The sequence below is a fragment of the Aotus nancymaae genome, unplaced genomic scaffold (assembly GCF_030222135.1).
Source record: "Aotus nancymaae isolate 86718 unplaced genomic scaffold, 86718_ANA_hifiasm-v0.15.2.pri h1tg000036l, whole genome shotgun sequence".
Taxonomy (NCBI): Eukaryota; Metazoa; Chordata; class Mammalia; order Primates; family Aotidae; genus Aotus; species Aotus nancymaae.
This window is the reverse complement of record NW_026988450.1, coordinates 42064584-42092140: the sequence shown is the minus strand read 5'-3', so window position 1 is coordinate 42092140 and position 27557 is coordinate 42064584. Positions and strand designations below refer to the sequence as shown.

At 42.5% G+C, this 27557-nt stretch overlaps 1 long non-coding RNA gene and 1 pseudogene across 1 annotated transcript in view; one reads left to right on the top strand and one right to left on the bottom strand.

Moving 5' to 3' along the window:
- Window positions 1–1015: 1015 nt before the first annotated feature.
- Window positions 1016–27557, top strand: part of LOC105733849 (uncharacterized) — a 94124-nt gene continuing 67582 nt past the window's right edge. The window contains exon 1 of the long non-coding RNA XR_001111351.2: window positions 1016–1105. This is a non-coding gene — a long non-coding RNA (uncharacterized LOC105733849). The remainder of the gene's footprint in view (window positions 1106–27557) is intronic.
- LOC135277971 (26S proteasome regulatory subunit 4-like) lies at window positions 22431–23664 on the bottom strand (annotated as a pseudogene).

Below are 27557 nucleotides of genomic sequence, written 5' to 3'. Positions count from 1 at the left end.
TAGCAGTTTTTGGCCTCTTTATATTCTAGTTTCATCTCCTCATTGATTTTGCCATTTGCGGCTCATAATGGAACTGAGGATAGCAGGTGAAGACAGAGCAGTTACTAGACTCTCCTCCTGTCTTGAGGCTGACCCACTCCTGGGTAATCAGAAAAATGGGTATTTGCTTCCCTTACACTTCTCCGGATTTCGCCAAGTCGGGGTCACCTGGAAGATGGATATCAATTCTGTGGATTGTTTCATATTGTACAGTGAGAAAACAGATGAAAGGATTAGGACCACCTCCCAGCATAAAACCTTAAAAGAGAATATGTTATAGATTGTGGCAATTTATACCTTGTAGGAGTTTTAGGAATACACTGCTAATACAGGATGAAGAATATATTTTGTTAAGACATGTTCCCTTCACCCAGGTCTTAGGGGGCAATGAAATGTTTACTGTAGCTTGATTATGATGCTGGTGTCATTAGGAATGCCAGTAGGTATTTGCTTTAAGAAAACCCAAGGTAAATATGATAGCATCTCCTACATATAGAGGTCAGTCTGGAAGATTTCAGCTTTGATCGGAAACAATAAGTGAAAAAGGCCTTAGAGACACAAAGCATTGTCCCTGCATTAAACCCAGGCTCCTTAGCACTTTCTAGGATCCTCACTGATTCCCATTTAGTATTCTATTTTCAGCGTTTCCAGTTGTCTTGTTTCTCAGCCCAGAGAAGCTAAGAAGCAGCAAACTGGAAGAGGGCAGAGGAGGTTGAAAGTCGGAATTGCTCTGATGGAAGAGAGAAATGACAGCTAACAGCCTGACAGCTAGGGAGGTGACAGTAAAGCTTTCACCAGAAATGAAGGGCTGCTGCCACTACCTTGGAATTGTCGGATTTGTCTGCAAGGCCAGGACAGACTCGTGGGGACTGCCTGCAGATGCGACACACAGAAAGGGATGGTAGAGGGTGTGGCTTAAACTGGGAGAATGTTAATCTCTAAAAGTTGTTTATGAATTTGCCAAGTTAAAGAGCTCTGCCTGGGGAAGAAGCCAGGATAGGGAAACTGAGTAAATATTGTTTGACTTAAACTGGATGCTGGAAGACCAAAAGATATGGTTTCCAAGGTAGGTGGGCATGAATGCTAGTAAGTAGATCAAGGTGATTATGGGTGGCTGGGTTGTTTAGAAACTAAATTAGGAGGGTTTGGGGCTTGCACAGTGGCTCATGCCTGTATGCCTGTAATCCCAGCACTTTGGGAGGCTAAGACAGGAGAATCACTTGAGTCCAGGAGTTCAAGACCAGTCTGGGCAACATAGAGAGACCCTGTCCCTACAGTTATAAAAAAAAGAGTTTTGGTTTTTATGGCAGGGTTTTTTTTATATAGCTATTTAAAAAAATTTGGCATAGACTAACTAGTACTTTCAACATGGAGAATGTACCCTCTAGGAAGGGCACGTGATAATCTTAGGTAAGTGATATGTATAGTGTTTAGTGCCTTTTTATACAATGTAGAAAAAAATTAAGCTTTAGTTAAATAAAAATTGACAGTAGCATTTGCATGAAACTTATAAATAAATATACATATATTTGGGGGTGTGCTCAACTCAAGTACTAAATAAACAGTGTTTGGAAATAACTGGCCTACAGGATAATATAGCCTGATCCAACAACCTGCATGAATTCTTTCAATTTCCTTCTTCCAACTTTATGTGCAAATGTATCTGTATCCATAACCTTGTTTTCCCCCTTCATTCCTTTTCTGTGGAAAAGATGTGTTTTAATGGAAGGGGTGGCCTGTTGCCCTCCTTCTGAGGGTGGTTCCTCCACTTGCATTCAGGGTCCCAGCCCCACCAGTTTAATTTTGAAGCCTTACTTCTTAAATCTGTTCTCTCTTCCTCACTTGCATGTTAACCGCTTTTTGGCTCAACGTATGAATAGTTTCACAACTCTTGTATCTTAAGAAACACTCTCCAACTCTCATCCTGAATCTCTTGTCCTTTTCTCCCACAACACCCTGCCAAGTTTTTGCAAGTGGAGCCCGAGCTCCCTGTCTACACTTTCTCCCTTCCTTTTACTTCTCTTCCCTTGCAATCCGAGTTCTGCCCTCTAATGTCCCTTCCTCTGTCGCATCTGCAGGCAGTCCCCACTGAGTCTGTCCTGGCAGCGGCTCTGCATTTTTGGTGAAAGCTTTGCTGTCACCTACCTAGCTGTCAGCCTGTCAGCTATCATTTTTCTCTTCCATCAGAAGATTTCCAAACACTCAGATTTGCATAGAAGCTGCCCTGGCTTTAGTGCTCTGGCCCTAATGACAAACAATCACTTAATGCCAAATCTGGGGCACACTTTCTATTGTTCCTTTTAGTCAACCTCTCTTTGGTGTCTTGGCCGTTCCTTTTTTTTTTTTTTTTTTTCTTTTTGAGATGGAGTTTCACTCTTGTTGCCCAGGCTGGAGTGCAATGGCACAATCTTGGCTCACTACAACCTCTGCCTCCTGGGTTCAAAGGATTCTCCTGCCTCAGCCTCCTGAGTAGCTAGGATTATAGGCATACACCACCATGCCCAGCTAATTTTGTATTTATAGTAGAGATGGGATTTTTCCATGTTGGTCAGGTTGGTTTTGAACTCCCGACCTCAGGTGATCCACCCACCTTAGCCTCCCAAAGTGCTGGGACTAAAGGTGTGAGCCACTATGCCCGGCCCATTCCTTTATTTTCTATTATCTTCTTTCAGTTCACCTCTTTGTTAACACTCATGACCTATATCCACTTTGGAGACCATGTCTTTCAGGTTAAAAAAAAAAAAAAAAGGAAAATGTCATCTTTGATCTAAACCAGTTCCTCCCCCTATATTTCTCTATCTTGATAAAGGCCAGCACCATCTGCCCTATCACCTACCTGAGAGTGAGACTCAGCTCTCCACTAGTCAGCTAGTGAAAGGCACTCTTCACTTCTGTTACTGTGTTTTTGATTTCTAGCATTTCCTTTAGATTCTTTCTTAGAGTTTCCATCCCTCTACTTATATTGTCCATCTCATCTTGCATATTGCCTACCCACTTTTTCTCTTAGATCCCTTAATAGAGTTCTTGTATGAAATAAATTCCTTGTATGATAATTTCAACATCTATGTCATATCTGAGTATGAATCTGATGATGACCTTTTCTCTATAGACTGTGTGTTTTTTCTTGCCTTTTGGCATGCCCTGGAATGTTTTGTTAAAAGCTGGACACGTTATATTGGGTAATAGGAAGTGTGGTAAATAAGCCTTTAGTGGGAGAATTTACGTTAATCTGGCAAGGAGTTGGGCTGTGTTTAGTGTTTATTTTAGTTGCAGATGCCAGAGGATCTGTTTTCTCTAGTGTCCTTGTTTCTGTCCTCTCTCTTGGCTTTGAGGCTTCCCTATACAGTTCGTTGGAGACAGCCTGGGTCTTGCACTTCTTTCAGCTCTAATCGGTGGTTATTACACTGGAGTCTGTTGGTGTGGTGGTAGGGTATGGGGAAAGGAAGGGGAGCATTCTACAGTCTTCTGATTAGGTTTCAGTATTTTGGGGGCCCGTGTCTTGAGGCTGTGGCCTTCACGTGTTTCTATCCCTCCTCCTGTGGCATAGCATTTCCTACCTTGTCCTTGGTCAATCCGTGGCTGCAGCTTTCCCAATCTATTTCCTTGAAGCCCTTGATAACTATGGGATTGCTTTTCCATCTTAAGTGAGAGGGAAAGGCTGGAGGGAGCTGGAGTGAGGAGAATTCCTTTCCTCCAGGTGAGATAAGGTTTTGGAATTATACACAGGTGAAGTCTTTCCCCTGGAGAATAGGCCTTTGTTTTGGAGGAGGCTCTGGGTGGGCTTCATGGCAGTTACTCTTCCCTTCCCCGTGCCAGGGACAGGAGGAGATCTTGCTCAGATCCTCACTGAAAAACTGGTGGGTTCCTGAAAGGGATCAGAAAGGAAAAGTTCAAGACAGTGTGACCCCCCTCAAGACTGTGGCCCCCAGGAATTTCTCACTCTTACACTAGTTCACACTCAGCCTCCAGCAATTCATCGAAGTTACCATTTAGGTGTTTCTACCAGTTTCCCCGCTAGTGCAGCTGCTGCTTTAAGTAAACAGTTCTTCGTTGTTGTATCTTTGGGATGTAACCATTTTTCCAGGTTTTGGGATTGTTGTTTGATCTGCTGCCTTAGTTCTGTGATAGGTCCAACAAAAGTTGTTGATTTTCAGTTTGTCTAGCTTTTTCTTGTTTTAAGACTAGGAGTGGTGGTTTCCAAGATCTTTATGTGCCAGAGCTGAGATCTAAGTCTGCTTCAACTCCTAGTCTCATGTCTTCCATATCCAAATCCTATTGTGTCTATTTCCAAAATATCTCTTGAGACATCGTCGGCTTTAGTTCAGGGCATGGTGAGTTTTTGTCTGGATCATTGCAGCAGTTTCTTGACCATTCTCCTCATCTGCAGTAATATTCTTGTTGAGGGGATCCTCTAGGTCTTGTGTCAGGACTGTCCAGCCCCCTTAGTATAGATACGGCATCCTGCTACTGCCCCTGTCCTTTAGTCCCTTACAATCTAGCAGAAAAGACAATGTCGTGAATGTGCTTTATAAGAACTTTAATTGCTCTAATTTCCATTGCTTCAATTAGATGATCTCTTTAAACCAGAACATGTTTAAAGATGAAAACAGATCAAAGAGGAATAAAATTCAGGTAGAACAAATTTTAATATATGGCCTTTCTATTTATGGATGTGAAATACATGTTTCTTTGTGATCACACGGACATACCCATAATATTTTGTATTGCATACGGGAAGGGACTGGATCGAAATATCTTTAATTTGGGTCATGATTGCAATAAAGTTATGGGGCCTGTGATGCGACACACATTCTGTCTGAACACACATGAAGCTGGACATGGGTAAGCTGAAGGCCCGTGGCATAGGCATTTGACCTATTTGCGACCTCAGACACTCTTAATTCACTTCCAAAGACCAAATGAAGTGATAACTGTAATGTGTCAACCATCCAGAATTTAGCTGGCCCTAGAGATGCTGCATTAGTGTCCTATGGGCAAAGTCTAAATTAGATGGCAGTCAGGTATGTACACAGGATTGGTCATTACTGCGGGCAGATGTGCACAGCTAATGGCTGGCAGTGGGGATTGCTGCAGGGGGAATTCCCTGATAAAAATGAGTTAAAATGAGACAATGGATTATCCAGAAGGGTGCTTTTCCACAGACTACACTTTTATTGGTGAAAGCAATCAAAGAAAAAAAATTGAGCCATTAAAAAAGAGAGCTGCTATAATGTATTTATTTAATATTATTGGCATAGCGCACAACTGTGTGCATATATATGAATTTATTTCTCTTAGTCTGAGTTAAACTAAAGAAAATAATGCTTATATTCTTTTCCAAATAAATGTAGATGGGAGGCTGGTACATTAAAGCAATCTAGAAACCTAATGTACAGGGGCAGAGGGACTACTTGCAAAAGAGTGAAATCTTTATGCATATAAGCCAAACTGCCCATGATCTCATTATACAACAGAGAGCTTGCAAGCTTAGCTCCCAAATCACAAAGAAAAATCAGCGCACAAGTGACCTGTGTATTAGCATCTCTGCAAATCTCAGGCAGAAGCTGAGATTTATATACACTTTACACACCCCTGAGGAAATACCCATTTTATGCCATTGATAGGCCAGATGTATTTTACTCTGTGAAATGTGATCAGAATGTAGAAGAAAATATACTGTGTATTCAAAAACAAATAGATGGTATTCTTTAAAACTCCTTGGTAATTTAGCATGGGCAGCAGTATCAAATTAGTGGAGTGGTATGGAAGGGTTATTAGTGTGTGATTGGGCCTATGTGGTTATGTTTGCTGCAGTGTACTGATTTACTTCTAGAGCTGAATAGAAAATTTCACATGTCCAAAAAATCATTTTCTCTGAATATGATTACTAATGTGATAAGATGTCTCACATTAGATAGTGTGATTCCTTGAAAATGCCAATATGGATTTGAGTCTTTTTTTTTTTTTTCTGAACCAATTTTATATGGAAGGAAAGAAAGAAAGATGGCTTTCAGGAACAAATACACATATTTCTAATAGAACTTGCTAGAGTAATCACACAGACTGCTATTATTCTACTGTGTCTGTCCGTGCATTTTACTGTAACAAAGTGATTAATGTGCTTCAGAATTTGAACTTATGGACTCAACTATTTTAGTGTCATATCATTAAAATACACGAAAACCTGACAAATCTAATTTCTATGTAATCCCAAGTAGTGAAAAATTATATGTGTATTTATAATACTTAGGCATTTGAATGGATTGTGTGACATAAGCGTGGACAATTATATACGGGAACATGAATAAAACATGTTTAAATGCATAAACAAGGCAGACACCAGCCAAAATAATTGTATATGTGCATGATGAATTAGGATGAAAATTCATCCTTTAATCTCTTCTAGACTTTGGATCACAATATTTTATATAAGACTAAATACTTTATGGGAAATATCTGGGAAAAAAGGCATAATCTATAACCTGTGAACTACAAGGATTTTAATCCTTAGTTTTACGTGAACCAAAAAGATGAGTAAAACATTGTTAGTGTTTTTAAACCTCTCTGAAGAGGTCCAAAGAGAGGATGGATTAGTGACAATGTATTTAAAGACAGGATTAACAAGGGTTGCTCCTCAATTGAAGGCATTAGAAGCCAACTGTACAAAGAAGTGTATTCTCACAAGTGGATTTGGGCATAATTTGGGACTATTGATGGGCCCCACAAGGAACCAGTAACCCATAGCTTTGCTCTGGTATTTGGCAAAATCTTACAGAATTGAAAAATACCTAGAGAAAGAGAAAGTTTGTAGGTACTCACTAAGGATTAAAACAAGACATGTGACTGTATAACTAAATGGCCCCAAATTCGTTGATACTCCACCCATTGAGAGGAGGGGTCTGTGATCCTTGCCTTTGAATCTAGGTGGGTGTGTGACTGCTTCAGCCCCTTAGATGCAGTGGAAGTGGTGCCACTTGGTCAGAAAAGGCCATGCAGCTTCCATTCAGTTCTCTTGGGATGCTCACTCTGGAAGAAAACAGCTGCCATGTAAGGAAATCCTGTCACCATGAGACTGCCAGGCTGGAGAGGCACATATAGGTGACTACTTGACAGGCAGCATTCACTGCCAACTGTTAGTGAGCCCACATGGACATCCAGTTGAGCCTCCAGATGGCTGCAGTATGTGTTTTTGCAAAGACCCAGGCATTGAGGTGCACAGACAAGCCGTACTCTGTTTTCCTTATCCAAATTTCAACCCATAGAAGGGTGAGAATAGGCCGGGAGCGGTGGCTCACACCTGTAATCCCAGCACTTTGGGAGGCTGAGGCGGGCAGATCACCTGAGGTCAGGAATTTGAGACCAGCCTGGCCAACATGACGAAACTTTGTCTCTACTAAAAGTACAGAAATTAGCCGGACATAGTGGTGGGTGCCTGCCAGCTACTCAGGAAGCTGAGGCAGGAGAATTGTTTGAACCCAGGAGGTGGAGGTTGCAGTGAGCCGAGATGGTGCCACTGCACTCCAGCCTGGGTGACAAGAGTGAGACTCTATAAAAAAAAAAAAAAAAAAAAGGAGGGTGAGAATAATAAAGTTGTTATTTTACGTTGCTAAGTTTTGGGGTATTTGGTTTGTAACAGTAGTGAGTTGGGCAAACCAATAGTTCCTCAACTTATTTTTTAATAATTATCACCTGGGGACCATGTTAAAAGCAAATTCCCATATTTCACCCATGGAAGTTATTGACTTTAATGATCTTTCCTTTCCTTTTCCCTTCCCCTTCCCCTTCCCTTTCTCCTTCCCCTTCCCTTCCCTTTCCTTTTTCCTTTCCTTTCCTTTTTTCTTTCATATTCCATGCACCACTCTATGGAGAAATCTGTTCTTAACAAACAGTATGGAAAATTAACTACAAGAAAATGACTCTAAGAGGCCACATGATTTGTTGGCCAATTTTGATCTATGAATTTTTCATGACAAACATATTTCTTTGATTACTTGGAATGGGCCCATGGGCCCATTGTTTTCCTTATTTTATGATTGTGCAACACACCGCTTAAGGGGAAATCTATCTTTCTAGTCCCACTTGTGAAAAAGCAGCAAACAAGACAAGCACACTCTCATTTAGCACTAAATCAGAGTAGTGAAAGGGAGGCCAGTGAGGCTTGGAATAGGCGGGAGTTTTGTGGAGCAAGTGGCCCTGGATTAAGGCCTTTGACACTGACAACATTGGAGCTGACTTAGGGGAGAAGGAAGATGTCTCAGGTGGCAGATGGCAGCAGAAGGACAGTAGAGAGTGGGTGGAGAGGCTGCCTGGTCGGAGACTTGGTGGTAGGGCAGAGATGCCCAGTAGGATCCATCAGACAAAACCAGGAGATGTCTTCTCTCCTGGGTTTCCAGCTTTCATCATAGCTCTAGGGGTACTTTATTGAACTTGTGTATTGTTACTGTGCTCTCTAACAACAGCAGCAAACTAAGCCATCTTTTACTGTTTTCTGTGTGTGCACTGCCCTCGTTTTGCCCACATGTGTCTCTTGGCTTTCTAGCGCAAAAATAATGTCTTACTCCTCTTTATTCTGTGATTAGCTTGGTGCCTGGCACATGATGGGCATGTGTATTAATCTTTGTGAAGTAATAAGAGAAAATAATAAGAGATTATATTTAGGGGGCACTTGCTGGGCACCAGACCATGTGCTAGGCACTTTAAATGGATTCTTCTATTTAATTGTAACAGTAAATCTATCAAGCATTAAGGTCTTTATTCCCATTTTATTGAATGGGGAATGAGGCTGATTGGCTGCTTGCCCAAAGTCATCAGATGCTGAATAGTGGTCCCTGCATTCTGACCCAGACAGTTGGATTTCAGAACTTGACTCAATGAATTAATGAATCTGTGAAAGAGAATGCATTGTCGGTCACTCTTGACTCCTCCATCGACTCCTTCTGCCTGGGACACTCCTTTTACCCCTCCTTCCCTAGCTAACACCAACTCATCTTACACTGCTCTTTCCATGTGGGGGCCTACAATGACAGGGCCCGAGATGTCCTCTCTCCTTCCCTTCCCTCTCTACCTCCTCTTTCATTGCTCACAATGAGGTTGAAATTACTGGTTTCATGACTCCCCTTCTATCTAGACTGTAAGCATCATGAGGGAAGGGCTCATGTCTGTCTTATCCCCTCACCACAGGTCCCCCAGCTCTCAGCATGGGGGAAGCACATGGCTAGCTCTCAGTAGAGTGTTTCTGATTACTATTCTTTATGTGTATAGTGCATACTACATGCTAACAGGGTGGTATGTCGCATATTCTGGTGCACACAGTGTTAAATACTGGGGTTACAGAAATGAGGAAGCCACACTGTTGATTTCCAGAGAGCTTGATGTTTGGGAGACTGACAAGGAGACAAACAAATGTTAAGCCTCTGAATGGAGGCTGAGGTGGGGAAATTGTCGGAAAATGCTGGCAAGATGAGGAGATTCTTGAGCTGCCCTTGCAGGATAAGTACTGGTTAGTCAGGTGAGCGTGGAAAGCAGGGATTGGAAGGGTACTCCAGGCAGAAGGAACAGTGTGGGTGGACATTCAGGGGTGTGAAAGGACAAAGTATGCCCATGTGATGGCATGAAGATTGGTGATGCTGGGGCCAGCACAGGACATTAATCTGCCAGCAGCGATGGGGACAGGCCATGAAGGACTTGGTCAGGTGTGATGAGATTTGAACTCCCTCCTAAAGGAATTGGGAGTGTCTTTGGATAGCACTCATTCAACCAACATTTACAGTAGGTTCTTAAGAAGAGGCTTGAGTAATATGTGGGGGTGCTCTGGGAGGTCACGCTGACTGGCAGCACCTCCAGCATTTGGTGGAGGACAGAAATTATGCTAACTGGATTGCAGCTCTGAGAGAAGGCACAGAGGGTGAGTGGACGCCGCATTTCCAGACGAATTTTTACTGCCCAAAGACCAGGAGATTCACAGGAGGAGAAGCCCCATGGGTCACCAGCGCCGCTGGTTTGAGCGGCGTGGCCGCTCAGCCTACGCCCTGGGGCGGGGGGCAGTGGATTCTTATGCAGAGCGAGAGAGACAGAGTTCCCTCTGAGCCAGCAAGGGGAGCTGAAGCAGGGAGTCAAGCCAGGAGACCCCCGGGCAAGGACGTGCCACGAATCTCAGAGCCACTGCTTCGGCTGACACAGCGGCACACAGGGCAGCGGATTTTAACTGCGCACAGACCAGGAGATTCACAGGCGGAGAAGCTCCACAGGTTCCCAGCGCCGCTGGTTGGACCAGAGCAGCCGCTCGGCCTGCACCGGGGGCAGGGAGCAGCGGCTCCTTGAGCAAAGTGAACGAGACTGTGTCCCCTCTGGGCCAGCAAGGGGAGCTGAGGCAAGGAGGCAAGCCAAGAGATTCCCGGGCAAAGAGGGCCCCACTGGAAACACGGCTGAACCCGGGATGGTCCAGCTCTGTGGGGGAGGGGCGTCCTCCATCGGGAAACACCCTGCAGTTCCGGGGCAATTTGCTGTAACCAAGACAACCCGCCACTACAGAGACTCCGTCACTACAGGGGCGGGCCAGCATAGCGGAAGCAGTTCTAACTACACCCATATAAACAGGACTGCAGGGAAGCTCACACGGAAGCTGGGCGGAGCCCACAGCAGCTCAGCGAAGCCTCTGCAGGCTGAGTGTGACTAGATTGCCACCTTGTGGGCAGGGAAAACGGTAGCAACACAGCTGAAAAGCATAAAGCCCTAACCCCCTGGGCCAGAACACCTGGGGGGAAGAAAAGGGGGGTTATGAGTTCAGCTGCTGCAGACTTAAAATTACCAAAATCAGAAAGACAGCAACTACAAAGTCAATAGGCGGTTAAATCCACAAAGATGGGAAGAAACCAGCACAAAAAGGATGAAAACACCCAAAACCAGAACACCTCTCCTCCTACAAGGCAGCATAACTCCTCACCAGCACAGGAACAAGACTGGACGGAGAATGAGTGTGATGAAATGACAGAATCAGCTTTCAGAAAATGGATAATAAGAAACTTCTGTGAGCTAAAAGAACATGTTCTAACCCAATGCAAAGAAACTAAGAACCTTGAAAAAAGACTTGATGAAATGCTAACGAGAATGGACAACTTAGAGAGGAATATGAGTGAATTGATGGAGCTGAAAAACACAACACGAGAACTTCGCGAAGCATGCACAAGTTTCAACAGCAGAATTGACCAAGCAGAAGAAAGGATATCAGAAGTCGAAGATCAACTCAATGAAATAAAACAAGAAGGGAAGATTAGAGAAAACAAGGTAAAAAGGAATGAAGAGAGTCAACAAGAAATATGGGACTACGTGAAAAGACCTAATCTACGTTTGATAGGTGTACCTGAATGTGACGAAGAGAATGCATCCAAGCTGGAAAATACTCTTCAGGATATTATCCAGGAAAACTTCCCCAACCTAGCAAGGCAGGACAATATTCAAGTCCAGGAAATACAGAGAACACCACAAAGATATTCCTCTAGAAGAGCAACCCCAAGGCACATAATCGTCAGATTCACCGGGGTTGAAATGAAGGAGAAAATACTAAGGGCAGCCAGAGAGAAAGGTCGGGTTACCCACAAAGGGAAGCCCATCAGACTCACAGCAGATCTCTCAGCAGAAACCCTACAGGCCAGAAGAGAGTGGGGGCCGATATTCAACATCCTTAAAGAAAAGAACTTTCAACCCAGAATTTCATATCCAGCCAAACTAAGCTTCATAAGTGAAGGAAAAATAAAATCCTTTGTGAACAAGCAAGTACTCACAGATTTCATCACCACCAGACCAGCTTTACAAGAGCTCCTGAAGGAGACACTACACATAGAAAAAAACAACCAGCACCAGCCACTCCAAAAATGCACGAAATGGTAAAGAGCAGCAACACAATCAAGAATCTGCATCAACCAATGGGCAAAACAGCCAGCTAGCATCAAAATGACAGGATCAAATTCACACATAACAATATTAACCCTAAATGGAAATGGACTAAATGCCCCAATCAAAAGACACAGACTGGCAAATTGGATAAAAAGCCAAAACCCATCAGTGTGCTGTATCCAGGAAACCCACCTCACATGCAAGGATACACAAAGGCTCAAAATAAAGGGATGGAGGAAGATTTACCAAGCAAATGGAGAGCAAAAAAAAGCAGGAGTTGCAATTCTCATCTCTGATAAAATAGACTTTAAAGCAACAAAGATCAAAAGAGACAAAGGAGGACACTACATAATGGTAAAAGGATCAATACAACAAGAAGAGCTAACGATCCTAAATATATATGCACCTAATACAGGAGCACCCAGATACATAAGGCAAGTTCTTAAAGACTTGAAAAGAGACTTAGACTCCCACACATTAATAGTGGGAGACTTCAACACACCATTGTCAATATTAGACAGATCAACGAGACAGAAAATTAATAAGGATATCCAGGACTTGAACTCAGACCTGGAACAAGCAAACCTAATAGACATCTACAGAACTCTCCAGCCCAAATCCACAGAATATACATTCTTCTCAGCACCACATCACACCTACTCTAAAATTGACCACATAATTGGAAGTAAATCACTCCTCAGCAAATGCAAAAGAACGGAAACCATAACAAACAGTCTCTCAGACCACAGTGCAATCAAGTTAGAACTCAGAACTCAGAAGCCAACCCAGAACCGCACAGCCTCATGGAAATTGAACAACTTTCTCCTGAATGTTGACTGGATAAACACTGAAATGAAGGCAGAAATAAAGATGTTCTTCGAAACCAACGAGAACGAAGACACCACATACCAGAATCTCTGGGACACATTTAAAGCAGTCTCTAGAGGAAAATATATAGCAATAAGTGCCCACATGAGAAGAAAGGAGAGAACTAAAATTGACACCCTATCATCAAAATTGAAAGAGCTAGAGGAGCAAGATCAAAAAACTCAAAACCTAGCGGAAGACAAGAAATAACTAAGATCAAAGCAGAATTGAAGGAGATAGAGACACGAAAAACCCTACAAAAAATCAATAAATCCAGGAGCTGGTTTTTTGAAAAGATCAACAAAACAGACAGACCACTAGCCAGACTAATAAAAAAGAAAAGAGAGAATAACCAAATAGATGCAATAAAAAATGATAAAGGGGATATCACCACAGATGCCACAGAAATTCAAACCATCATCAGAGATTATTACAAACAACTCTATGCACATAAGTTAGAAAACCTGGAAGAAATGGATAAATTCGTGGACAGTAGCCTCCTCCCATGCCTAAACCAGGAAGAAGTCGAAACCCTGAATAGACCAATAACAAGGTCTGAAGTCGAGGCAGCAATTAAGAGCCTACCACCCAAAAAAAGCCCAGGCCCAGATGGTTTCACAGCCGAATTCTACCAGACATACAAAGAGGAACTGGTACCATTCCTACTGAAACTATTCCAAATAATCCAAAAAGAGGGAATCCTTCCCAAATCATTTTATGAGACCAACATCATCCTGATACCAAAACCTGGCAGAGACTCAACAAGAAAAGAAAACTACAGGCCAATATCCATGATGAACATAGATGCAAAAATCTTCAATAAAATACTGGCAAGCCGATTACAACAGCACATCAAAAAGCTTATCCACCATGATCAAGTAGGATTCATCCCGGGGATGCAAGGCTGGTCCAATATACGCAAGTCTATAAATGTAATTCACCACATAAACAGAACCAAAAACAAAAACCACATGATTATCTCAATTGATGCAGAGAAGGCCTTCGACAAAATTCAACAGCCCTTTATGCTAAACACTCTCAATAAACTAGGTATCGACGGAACATATCTCAAAATAATAAAAGCTATTTATGACAAACCGACAGCCAATATCATACTGAATGGGCAAAAACTGGAAGCATTCCCTTTGAAATCTGGCACTAGACAAGGATGCCCTCTCTCACCACTCCTATTCAATATAGTACTGGAAGTTCTAGCCAGAGCAATCAGGCAAGAAAAAGAAATAAAGGGTATTCAACTAGGAAAGGAGGAAGTCAAATTGTCTCTATTTGCAGACGACATGATTGTATATCTAGAAGACCCTATCACCTCAGCCCAAAATCTCCTGAAACTGATAAGCAACTTCAGCAAAGTCTCAGGATACAAAATCAATGTGCAAAAATCACAAGCATTCCTATACACCAATAACAGACTTAAAGAGAGCCAAATCAAGAACGAACTGCCATTCACAATTGCTACAAAGAGAATAAAATACCTAGGAATACAACTAACAAGGAACGTAAAGGACCTCTTCAAGGAGAACTACAAACCACTGCTCAACGAAATAAGAGAGGACACAAACAGATGGAGAAACATTCCATGTTCATGGTTAGGAAGAATTAATATCGTGAAAATGGCCATACTGCCCAAAGTAATTTACAGATTCAACGCTATCCCCATCAAGCTACCAATGACCTTCCTCACAGAACTGGAAAAAAACCACCTTAAACTTCATATGGAACCAAAAGAGAGCTCGCATAGCCAAGTCAATTCTAAACAAAAAGAACAAAGCAGGAGGCATCACACTACCGGACATCAAACTCTACTACAAGCCTACAGTAATCAAAACAGCATGGTACTGGTACCAAAACAGAGATATAGACCAATGGAACAGAACAGAGGCGTCGGAGGCGACACAACATATCTACAACCACCCGATCTTTGACAAACCTGAAAAAAACAAGCAATGGGGAAAGGATTCCCTGTTCAATAAGTGGTGTTGGGAAAACTGGCTAGCCATATGCAGAAAGCAGAAACTCGACCCCTTCCTGACCCCTTACACTAAAATTGACTCCAGATGGATTAAAGACTTAAACATAAGACCTAACACCATAAAAACACTAGAAGGAAACCTAGGCAAAACCATTCAGGACATAGGCGTAGGCAAGGACTTTATGACCAAAACACCAAAAGCATTGGCAACAAAAGCCAAAATAGACAAATGGGACCTAATCAAACTCCACAGCTTCTGCACGGCAAAAAGAAACAGTCAATAGAGTGAATCGGCAACCAACAGAATGGGAAAAAATTTTTGCAGCCTACCCCTCTGACAAAGGGCTGATATCCAGAATTTACAACGAGCTAAAAAAGATTTACAAGAAAAAACAAACAAGCCCATTCAAAAATGGGCAAAGGATATGAACAGATACTTTACAAAAGAAGACACACATGAGGCCAACAAACATATGAAAAAATGCTCATCATCACTGGTCATTAGAGAAATGCAAATCAAAACTACATTGAGATACCGTCTCACACCAGTTAGAATGGCGATCGTTAAAAAATCTGGAGAAAACAGATGCTGGAGAGGATGTGGAGAAATAGGAACACTTTTACACTGTTGGTGGGAGTGTAAATTAGTTCAACCACTGTGGAAAACAGTGTGGCGATTCCTCAAGGACCTAGAAATAGAAATTCCATTTGACCCAGCAATCCCATTACTGGGCATATATCCAAAGGATGATAAATCGTTCTACTATAAGGACACATGCACACGAATGTTCATTGCAGCACAGTTTACAATAGCAAAGACCTGGAACCAGCCCAAATGCCCATCGATGATAGACTGGACAGGAAAAATGTGGCACATATACACCATGGAATATTATGCAGCCATTAAAAACGAGGAGTTCACATCCTTCGTAGGGACATGGATGAACCTGGAAAACATCATTCTCAGCAAACTGACACAAGAACACAAAATGAAACACCACATGTTCTCACTCATAGGTGGGTGTTGAACAAGGAGAACACATGGACACAGGGAGGGGAGCACTATACACGGGGGTCTGTTGGGGGGAGGGGGGCAGCGGAGGGGGGTGGGGAGTTGGGGAGGGATAGCATGGGGAGAAATGCCAGATACAGGTGAAGGGGAGGGAGGCAGCAAATCATACTGCCACGTATGCACCTATGCAACAACCTTGCATGTTTTTCACATGTACCCCAAAACCTAAAATGCAATTAAAAAAAATAAAATAAAATAAAATAAAAAGAAATTGTGCTAAATGTGCTGCAGTGCATAGAACAATTCAACACAATATGCCGTGAGAACCCCACTTGAGAAACACTGAATAAACCCCCTAACTAACTGAAAGCTTGAAGGAAAGCCTTCAAATATTTACAGGGCCCAAGAAGTGAATAGTTTTATATATTTACCAAATCTTATTAATAAGGGAAAAAATATTTTCTCTTGATCCCTTTTAAGTGTCAGAGTTACAGGGAATAATTTATTTAAGGGTTGATTCCACAGAAACCTAAAATGGTAGCATTTTTAACTTTTGGGTCTGAATCAGGGATATTTTAATCTTCTAGTTCTTTATAGAATTTATTCATTTATTCTTATGGTCATTCATTTGGTTAACAAATATTTATTGGACACTTTTTGTGGGCAAGCACTGTTCTAGGCTTAGGAGACATAACGTGAACAAGATAAGCCATGATTCTGTCCTCGTGCAAGAGGGAGTTTACAACCCCAAGGTTCCAAAAGGATATAAAACATGAGACAGATGACTTAATTGCTTCTTCTTTTTTGCAGGCCAGAATTATTTATGTGAGATTTCTGAAAATATAAGTAGGGCCACATTTCTTCATAACTAGACAAGCTTGTATCCCCATGGGTGTATGCATTGTCCGTGCCTTACAACAGAGGTAGATGCAGACAGTGTCATTACTGCCAAGAGTGAACACATACATTGGACCGTCTGGGGACTAGGGGAATTGAGGATTTATTTAAAACTGGGAGAACAAGAGTTGGCACCTACAGGAAATCTTGCCACTCTAGTTATATCAACTGTCACAAATATTTCAGTATAAAACCCATGGCTAAAAGGACACTAGCATTGACATAACTGGTTGCAAATAAGGCAAAATCCAAAGGCTGCCAAAAATCCTTTTGAAGCAGACTTGGTTTCACTTTATTTCTCTTCATTTTTTCCACACCTCTTTGCTGGGGGCAGCCAGGCAGGAAGCAGAAATACACATAAGGTGTTCATTGTTATATCAACATCATTATTATTTTATGTATTTTTTGTGTTTGTGGTACTTCAGTTAATATTCTTCTTAATTTGATGGACCAGAAGAAAGAGAGCTGAGATAGTTTCCTAACCACTAGCTCAATGTAATTGAGGGAGAGACCAAGGGAAATATTTCCTACTTATAACTAAAGCCAAAGACATGATAAAAGGTAAAGAGATGCCACGGGTAAACAAAAGTTAGCCACAGTTAATCACACCGAGTGCTTACTGCTGTGGCAGATAATTCATTGAGCTATGACTCGTTTTGCCTTTCCTGTGCAGGGGGCCACTTTTGGATCCACTTGCCTCAGGGAAGGTTTGGACCAGAAAGGAACTTCTCTTCTTGTCTTTGGTGAAAGCCTTAACTTGTTGAGACGATTATATTAATGTGGCCTGGCTGTTAGGAGAGAGACGTAAGAGGACAGGTTAAAGAAGGAATAACAGGAGAGAGATGGGATCCTCCAAGACTCACCAGATCTTGGAGGAGTGGATAGCTGTGCTCTGTTCCCATATAGTGGCAGGAGGTGGCAGGGCCTCAGAGGGGAATGGAAATATGGAAAGCAGATTCTAAGCACAGAGTTTGCCAGTCAGGGCAAAGATTTCATTGTCTATTTTGACACAAGACCACTGGAGTCAATGTCCCTCTATGAACAAAGTGAGCCTGGGCTGTAAAAAACCAGCTGTCATCAGAGGGATGGAAAACTGGAAACCTATCTCTACTTTCTGGATACCATGTAAGTCTCTCAGGTTTCTGTAAGATTCTAGAGAGAGTTAGGTGTCAAGAACTGTGAAGGGTCTGAGAGCTTACCCTACCTGCAAACTGGTAAGTTAACTTATGACTGTTTCGTAAATCTGGCATATATGAGACTCTTGGGCTACAGATGGAGGGTAGTTTATTACTTGCAGAAATACTAGCAGCCAGAGTATTAGCATTTTTGCACTGATTCCTGGGCCTCAGTGCCCATAGGGTGATATGAATAGGGCTGGAAAATACCTGCGCATGTAATAGGTTGCATGACGGGAGAGGACCTCTGAGCTTAGGGATCGCCAATCTTGTATCATGGGCAGACAGTATGCTTGCCCTTTGCTCTGAAGGAGACACCATTGCTACCTTTCAAGGCTGTTTGCTACGGAAGTATTTTTGAAAAGACCATCTGAGACAAAGGGCAGCCGTCAGTGCCTCACAAAATGTACGGAAACCCAAAAGATCCGTGGAGAATGATCTCCCAACAGAAGGGACCTTCAACACTGACTGAAGTTGAAATCCTGCCATGGAATAGGGACTTGAAATCAGATTTAGGTTGGTTTAAAGAAAATAAAGAAATATGACATTTCTTAAAAGTAGAGTCCGTGGAATAAGTGTATACTTACTGCAGGCTTCATGTGATTTATCTCACTTAAGAGCATGCACTTTGGAGTCAGCCAGATCTGAGCCCAAATAATGGTCACCACTTCCTGGACAAGTCATTTAACCCTTCGGCTTCTGTTTGTTCACCTGTGAAATGGTAATAATAATTTCTGCCTCAAATATGATTGAGGAATCAGTGAGGTGATGCATGAAAAGAGCTTGGACAAGCTTGTCCAATCTGCGGCCTACGGGCCCCATGTGACTCAGGACGGCTTTGAATGCGATTACACAAATCTGTAAACATTCTTAAAACATGGTGAGATCATTATTGCATTTTTTGGTTTGTTTTTTAGCTTATCCGCTATTGTTAGTATATTTTATGTGTGGCCCAAGACAATTCTTTTTCCAATGTGGCTCAGGGAAGCCGAAAGACTGGACACCCCTGGCTTAGCATATTGTCTGGCATAGAGTAGGTGCAAAATATTTGGGAACTATTTATATTATTTAAAAGCATAATAAATGTATTTGGGAAATGTAATAAGTGTATGAGGGAAATAGGACAATTGAAGATAGGAAAAGAGATTTGTTTTTCATGTCTTCTGACTTACCTCTGAGATTCTCATTCTTTTGAATTGGAAAGCTTTTCTTTCTTTGCCTCTTTTTTTTTTTTTAACCTTCTCTTCCATTTTCTTTCTTTCTTTCTTTTTTTTAAATTATACTTTAAGTTCTGGGGTACATGTGCAGATTGTGGGTGTTGAACAATGAGAACACATGGACACTGGGAGGGGAACATTACACACCGGGGCCTGTTGGAAAGCTTTTCCACTGGCCAATTTAGGTTGGAAAAAAATTTAAATTTTCCCACCAGTACCCCTTATGCTTTTCTCTGAGTTGATGTATGATATAGAAACATTATTACTTTACATAGAAAATCGAGCCTAAAGAATAGGAAGGCCTCAAAATGCAGGTTGACCCAAAGGCAGACAATTAGAAGAATGGACCCAGGCTGGTGGCCAGCTAGCACCTTACGGCAGGGCTTTCCAAAGACTGAGTGTGCAGACAGGCTGTGGATGGGTTACAGTGTGACAAAATAGTGGCACCCTCGGCTGAAGTGGCTGAAGAAGGGCCCAAGCCAGCTGGATGTTCCTCCCTGGGACAGTTGCCTCTGACTGGGAACAGCTGTACCATCAAGGACATTTTTTTTTTTTTCAGAGAGATGGGAGTTTCATTCTGTTGCCTTGCAGGCTGGAGTGCAGCGGCACAATCACAGTTCACTGTAACCTGCAACTCCTGGGCTTAAGTGACCCTCCTGTCTCAGACTCCTCAGTAGCTGAGATGACAGGCTCACATCACCATGCCTGGCTAATTTTAAAAAATTGTATATAGATAGACAGGGTCTTGCTATGTTGCCCAGGTTGGCCTCAAACTCCTGGCCTTAAGTGATCCTCTTGCCTTGTCCTCCCAAAGTGCCGGGATTATAGGAGTGAGCTACTATGCCTGGACCAGCAAGGACAAAAAATGTTTTTCATTTGTGCCATGATGTGAAAAAGGTTCTGAAGCTATGACTGAAGGATTGAGCACTTTAGGCCTATAATAGGCAGGATTGTTTATAAAGGAGGAAAGTGATGGGGTAAAGTATCATTAAAAAGCTCAAACTGTATTTAAGGCTTATCATGTAGACAGTGTCATTACTGCCAAGAGTGAACACATACCTTGGACTGTTTGGGAACTAGGAGAATTGAGGATTTATTTAAAACTGGGAGAACAAGAGTTGGCACCTACAGCAAATTTTGCCACTCTAGTTATATTAACTGTCACAAATATTTCAGTATAAAACCCATGGCTAAAAGGACACTAGCACTGACATAACTGGTTGCAAATAAGGCAAAATCCAAAGGCTGCCAAAGCAGGGACAGCATAGATGAATTTCAGGATTCCAGAAAGACAACTTTATTGCCACAGAGTTGCCCAGATGGAGCGCACAGTGAATGGTGCCCCCTGGAGTTGTACAATGCAAGAGATCCTGTGTGGGGATCTAGCTGTCAGGTCAGATGGAGCCTGGAGTTTGGAGGTAAAAATTCTACTCAAGCCAGTGGGTTTGGGGGCTGGGACTTACCTCTGGGGCAGATACTGCCACAAGTTACAAGGCAGAAACCTATTCATCTGGGAAACTCATTTATTGGTCAATGCCAGGGTGAACCTGGAAACCAGAATGAAGTCCTGCCAATGCCCAGGCTAGTGGCTTAAGGCTCCTTGTGCTTCTCCAGTTTAGGGCAAGAGGGGAAGCCTGGTGTCAGACTGGAGCAGAGACAGATTTCAAAGCAAAGGCTTTCCTGGATTTAGGTTTGAAGAAAGAAACCCGACAGAAAGCCAAGCTGACCACAAAACCACCCTCTCTTTAGGGCTCTGGTGACTGTGCTTGTAGAGTCTAGAACTCATCAGCCGACCATTCCCCACTCTTGCATATAGATAGCTTTGTTCTTTGCTGAAGTTCAAGAACATTTGGAGTCTGTTCTGCCATATCAGATTGCAGAATTTTTTTAAAAATTGAGTGGGTTAAGTAATAAGCTCAGATAATCATGCTCAGCCCTCATAGCAGCATTTGAATCATTTATTAATGCAGGGACATTAATCTGCTCTATTATAAATACAGGATGATTACCCAGAGGATGTGTGAAACTCTTTCTAAATGTCTTTTCTTTATTTAGTCCAACATAAGAACTAACATATGGTGCCTTTGCCATGGGTACATGTGGATGAGGTCAGTTATGAAGTAAGCAAAAACTGATTGATACATGGGTGCGATTTTAAGGATCAATCAGCCATTAAGTACATTAAGGCCTTCTTCTATGACTAGAAAAAGGCTTTAGGGGTACAGGGACAAATGAAGTAAAAACTGTGGGCACCAGCCCCAAAGGCTAGCAGGGGAAGGAAGGCTAAGCTAAGGAGTCATTAGAGTAGGTGGGAACTTGGGAACCCATGGACATGAGTGAGACCCTCCAGCGTGGAGGAGCCTGGCAAGGTCACCTGCACACTGGAGGAAGGTATGCACCTAAAAGAAAATAATTTTTTTTAAAAAATCAGTTTTTGTTTCCTTTTTTAAAAAGTAGAGACGAGGTCTTGCTATGTTCCCCAGGCTGGTGTTGAACTCCTGGCCTCGAGCGACCCTCCTGTCTTGGCCTTCCAAAGTGCTGGGATTACAGGCATGAGGCACCATACCTGCATCTGACTAAAGACAGTGGTTTACACCTGTGACAGTGGTTTACACCTGTGACTTGGAACTTCAGGTTAAGGATTCTTAAACAATATTGAAGGGTTTCATCCAATGTAAGGTAAGTGATTGTGAAAAGAGGCACTTTGGGGCATGTGTATATATACACAGATATATGTATATATATACGATACGTATATATACACACGTATATATACACATATATACGTGTGTATATATACGTATATATATACTTTTGGGCTTCATATATGTGTGTCTATATATAGTCTTGTATGTGTATATATATGTGTGTATGTGTGTGTGTGTGTGTGTGTGTGTGTGTATGTATATATATATATATATATATATATATATATATATATATATATATATAGTCTCTCTCTCTTTATATATATATAGTCTTGCTCTGTCGCCCAGGCTGCAGTGCAGTGGCGTATTCTTGGCTCACTGCAACCTCTGTCTCCTGGGTTCAAATGATTCTCCTGCCTCAGCCTTCCTAGTAGCTGGGACTATAGGCATGCACCACCACGCCCGGCTAATTTTTGTATTTTTAGTAGAGATGGTGTTTCACGAGGTTGACCAGGCTGGTCTTGAACTCCTGACCTCAGGTGATCCACCTACTTTGGCCTCCCAAAGTGCTGAGATTACAGGCATGAACCACTGCACCTGGCCTGGGCTTCATTCTTTTAAAAAACAAAAAATAGCAGCAACAAAAAGAAGGTAAATCTTTGGTTAACTGAGTTTTTTTTTTGTTTGTTTGTTTGTTTGTGAAAGAAAGAGCACGCTTTATTGAGAAGCAGACTGCTGCACAATGACTGACAGACGAAGGCCACCCAATGGGCACTTACTTACATATCGTACTCCAAAAGACACAGGATGTTTTGCTAATAAAAACTAGTGGGAACAGGGATTCCTCTGGGCAACTCCCCCAACCTCATCCCTTTCAGGGATGGAGAAATCTCCCATTTTCCTGATGGCAGCTGTGGTTCACTAGAGATAGAGCCCCTCAGGGGTGCCTTCCTGTTTCTTATAAAGAACATTTTCTTTAGATTTTTTGAAGTCTTCATTTGTTACTTTCATTCTACGTTCTCTTAAGGCCATCAGACCAGCTTCTGTACAGATTGCCTTGATGTCAGCACCAGAGAGGTCATCTTTAGCCATGATCAAGTCGTCCAGGGTTACATCATCGGCCAGTGTCATCCTGCTTGTGTGAATCTGAAAGATGCGCTTCTTTGTCTTTTCATCAGGCAGGGGGAACTTGATCTTCCTGTCAATGCGGCCTGTGCCAGGTGGACCATAGAGAATGACCCCCTTAGGAGGCTTTATACCTATCTCTTCATAATATTCAGGGTGGGTGAGAGGAAGCTCCACAGATTCCTTAATTTCCTGAATTTGGTTGTCCAAGCCCCCAATATCGGCATAGGTCTCCTGGGGGACCTTTTCCACCTTCATCACTGTGACTAGGGGATCCGTGTCATCCATCAGCACCCCTATCACGGCATGCACCTTGTGGTTGAGCAGGACTGAGCAGCGAGGTTCCAGCAGATCCTTGTCTACAAATGACAGAATGCTGACGTAGTGTTCTGAGCCCACAGATGTAGACACGATGGCATGATTGTCATCAATGATCTCTTCCAAGGTTCCTACTGACATCGGGGTGCCCCTCAGATCATCCACTTTTGATCTTTCCTCCTCTTGCTTTTCTTCTAATGGTTTCATTTGTTCCTGATTTCTAATGAACTCTTCCTCCATGAGAAGGTAGTCTTTAATTCTAATTTCGGTAATTTTAACCGGCACTGAGTGTGAGGTGTCACCAGTGGCAATTTGCTGGCAGCGTCTGGTCCCTTTGTTTTCTTCTTCTTTTTCCCCACTCTAGTTGGTACAGGAGGTTCATATTTCTTTTTCTTGTCCTTGTCATCCTTCTTGCCACCTCCAGGACCATGACCACCACTCTGACTTTGACCCATCTTGCCTTGGCTGCTGTAGCTGTCGCTGCCGGAAGCTCTTCCCGGTTAACTGAGTTTTGATGTGATTTGAGAAAGAAAGAATGATAGATCTAAGATCCATACTAAGAATTGTAACATTTCTTATATTTTAAGCTTCCTGTGTTTTATTTTTTAAGATTTTTCTTCTTCTCAGTGATTATTAGTATGCTTTGGGGAGAGGTGCACATTTCAGGAGATTGGGGCTGGTGGCTTGCTACTAACAGGAGTTCTAACAGTAAGTGTTCGGCTGTTGGCTGTGCTGGACTTCTCTCTGTCACTCCAAAGTTCTGCCTCGCACCTTTGTATGTTAGTGACAATTTGTGGGAGGGTAAAAAGGAAACTGGAGCCACATCTCACACTGGTGTGGATGTGGGCTGGAGGGAAGAGAATGGAGGAGGAAGATGCAAAACAGAGACAGCGAGAACTACTGAAAGCAGAAAATCAAAGCAAAAGGGAACCAGGGAAACAGAATTCTTCAGAAAGTCCTGAGATAATGGGATGATGTTAAATCATGCTTCAGCATTATATATATATATATGTATATATGTTTTGAGATGGAGTCTCGCTCTGTCATCAGGCTGGAGTGCAGTGGCTCAATCTTGGCTCACTGCAAACTCTGCCTCTGGGTTCAAGTGATTCTTCTGCCTCAGCCTCCTGAGCAGCTGGGTAAGAGGAGTCATTGAAGCTTCTCAGAAGAGATTTGGCTTCATTTTGATTTTAGAGCATGAGACGGATTTGGCTAGGCCAGGAGGAGAAATATTTAAGTATAGCTCCCATTCTAAGTATTTCCTATGTGCCAGACCTGTGCTATTTTACACATGTTATTCTATTTAATCCTTGGAAGACTTATTTAACAACTAAGCAAAATGAGGTTGAGAGAGAGAAGTCCATTTTCTGACGGGTGGTAGGGCTGCGTTCCATATCTAAGAACCTCTGGTGCCCACGAGTGTTTTTAGTTGCTACACCCTCTGGTCTCTGTAGTCCAGACCGTGTGGTTTTACACAGGGGAAAAATACTGCCCAACCCCCCACCCCCGCCGGGAAGGCATTTTGAAAGAGGGAAGGTGGGGGGAAGTTTGGGGTTGTCATGTGAATTTGGGATACTGTCAGCATTTAGTGGGAAAGATTCAGGGTGCAAAACATTCTGCAATATGAGGGCACTCCTGTGCTGTGAAGAATTGCCCCAAATGCTGATGGTTGAGGAGCACTGCAAGGAACAGCGTGAGGGTAGTAGGTTAGGTGACTGCAAACGGGAATCACCAGCAATAGGTCCACGGGAGGGCAGAATGGAGACATGTCTGGTTAATGCACAGACTCACTCTGGGGAGAAATGGTTTTTTTGCTTCTCAAACATTCCATGTCCTTTCCCTCTTCTGCTGGTTGTTCCCTTAAGCTGGCCTTTCTTTGCATAGCTCATTCTTGTCCTTCAGGTTTTAGAGCAAATATAATCTCGTCAAGTAGATCTTTTCGAACCATGAGGCAGTTCGTTTCATTATACTTGTTTTAGTTATCCATTGCTATGTAAAATTGCCCCCAAATTCGGCAGCTTAAAACAACAAGATCTATTGTAGCACATTTTCTGTGGACAGGAATCTGGGATCTAATAGTTCAACTGAGGGTGCAGTCAAGTGGTCATCTGGGGCTTGGATCATCTGAAGGAATGGTGGATCCACTTCTCAGACTGTTCATATGGTTGTTGGCCACACTGGCCTCTCCAGAGGGTCTGAATGTCCTCATGACATGACATTTGGCTTCTCCCTCAGAGTGGGACAGAGCATGAGAGTGACCAAAACGGAAACCATGGTATCTTCTATAACCGAATCTTGAACATAACACATCATCACTTCCACTATATTTTATTAGCCAGTCAGACCGACTCTACAAGGTGGGTCACTGACTGTAGTCACCAACTCTCCAAGATGGCCCCAGTGCTCCTGCCTCCAGATATCCATGCCCTTCCCAAGGGTGGAGTACTGGGGCCATCTTGGAGAGCCAGTGACCGTAGTCCTGCTTATTTTCTTCATAGCACTTATCCCAATCTTGGAGTCTCTTATTTGTTTACTTGTTGATTATTGATCTCTTGCACACTAGAATGAGAGCTATACTGGTGCAGAGATCTTGATCTCGCTCACTCCTGAATCTTCAGCTCCTAGAAGAGTGTCTGACACAAGAAGTATTGTTGAAACAATAAATACTTGAGTGAACCAAATGGTAAAGTATAGGAAGTTACTAACCAACCTCCGTTTCTGTCTAAATTTATTTATTTTTATCACATTTGTTTGTGATTATGTGGCAAGTTGACTTATAAAATCACACACTAGACAAAGAGGCAGGAACATGAAATACATGTTTAGTTTGATTTTTTTAACTTGATAAATGACGTAAAAAGAATTACCTATTTTTTTTTTTTTTTTTTTTGCATTTTAGGTTTTGGGGTACATGTGAAAAACATGCAAGGTTGTTGCATAGGTGCATACGTGGCAGTATGATTTGCTGCCTCCTTCCCCTTCACCTATATCTGGCATTTCTCCCCATGCTATCCCTCCCCAACTCCCCACCCCCCCGCTGTCCCCCCTCCCCCCAACAGACCCCCGTGTATAGTGCTTCCCTCCCTGTGTCCATGTGTTCTCCTTGTTCAACACCCACCTATGAGTGAGAACATGTGGTGTTTCATTTTGTGTTCTTGTGTCAGTTTGCTGAGAATGATGTTTTCCAGGTTCATCCATGTCCCTACGAAGGATGTGAACTCCTCGTTTTTAATGGCTGCATAATATTCCATGGTGTATATGTGCCACATTTTTCCTGTCCAGTCTATCATCGATGGGCATTTGGGCTGGTTCCAGGTCTTTGCTATTGTAAACTGTGCTGCAATGAACATTCGTGTGCATGTGTCCTTATAGTAGAACGATTTATCATCCTTTGGATATATGCCCAGTAATGGGATTGCTGGGTCAAATGGAATTTCTATTTCTAGGTCCTTGAGGAATCGCCACACTGTTTTCCACAGTGGTTGAACTAATTTACACTCCCACCAACAGTGTAAAAGTGTTCCTATTTCTCCACATCCTCTCCAGCATCTGTTTTCTCCAGATTTTTTAATGATCGCCATTCTAACTGGTGTGAGACGGTATCTCAATGTAGTTTTGATTTGCATTTCTCTAATGACCAGTGATGATGAGCATTTTTTCATATGTTTGTTGGCCTCGTGTATGTCTTCTTTTGTAAAGTATCTGTTCATATCCTTTGCCCATTTTTGAATGGGCTTGTTTGTTTTTTTCTTGTAAATCTTTTTTAGCTCGTTGTAAATTCTGGATATCAGCCCTTTGTCAGAGGGGTAGGCTGCAAAAATTTTTTCCCATTCTGTTGGTTGCCGATTCACTCTATTGACTGTTTCTTTTTGCCGTGCAGAAGCTGTGGAGTTTGATTAGGTCCCATTTGTCTATTTTGGCTTTTGTTGCCAATGCTTTTGGTGTTTTGGTCATAAAGTCCTTGCCTACGCCTATGTCCTGAATGGTTTTGCCTAGGTTTCCTTCTAGTGTTTTTATGGTGTTAGGTCTTATGTTTAAGTCTTTAATCCATCTGGAGTCAATTTTAGTGTAAGGGGTCAGGAAGGGGTCGAGTTTCTGCTTTCTGCATATGGCTAGCCAGTTTTCCCAACACCACTTATTGAACAGGGAATCCTTTCCCCATTGCTTGTTTTTTTCAGGTTTGTCAAAGATCGGGTGGTTGTAGATATGTTGTGTCGCCTCCGACGCCTCTGTTCTGTTCCATTGGTCTATATCTCTGTTTTGGTACCAGTACCATGCTGTTTTGATTACTGTAGCCTTGTAGTAGAGTTTGATGTCCGGTAGTGTGATGCCTCCTGCTTTGTTCTTTTTGTTTAGAATTGACTTGGCTATGCGGGC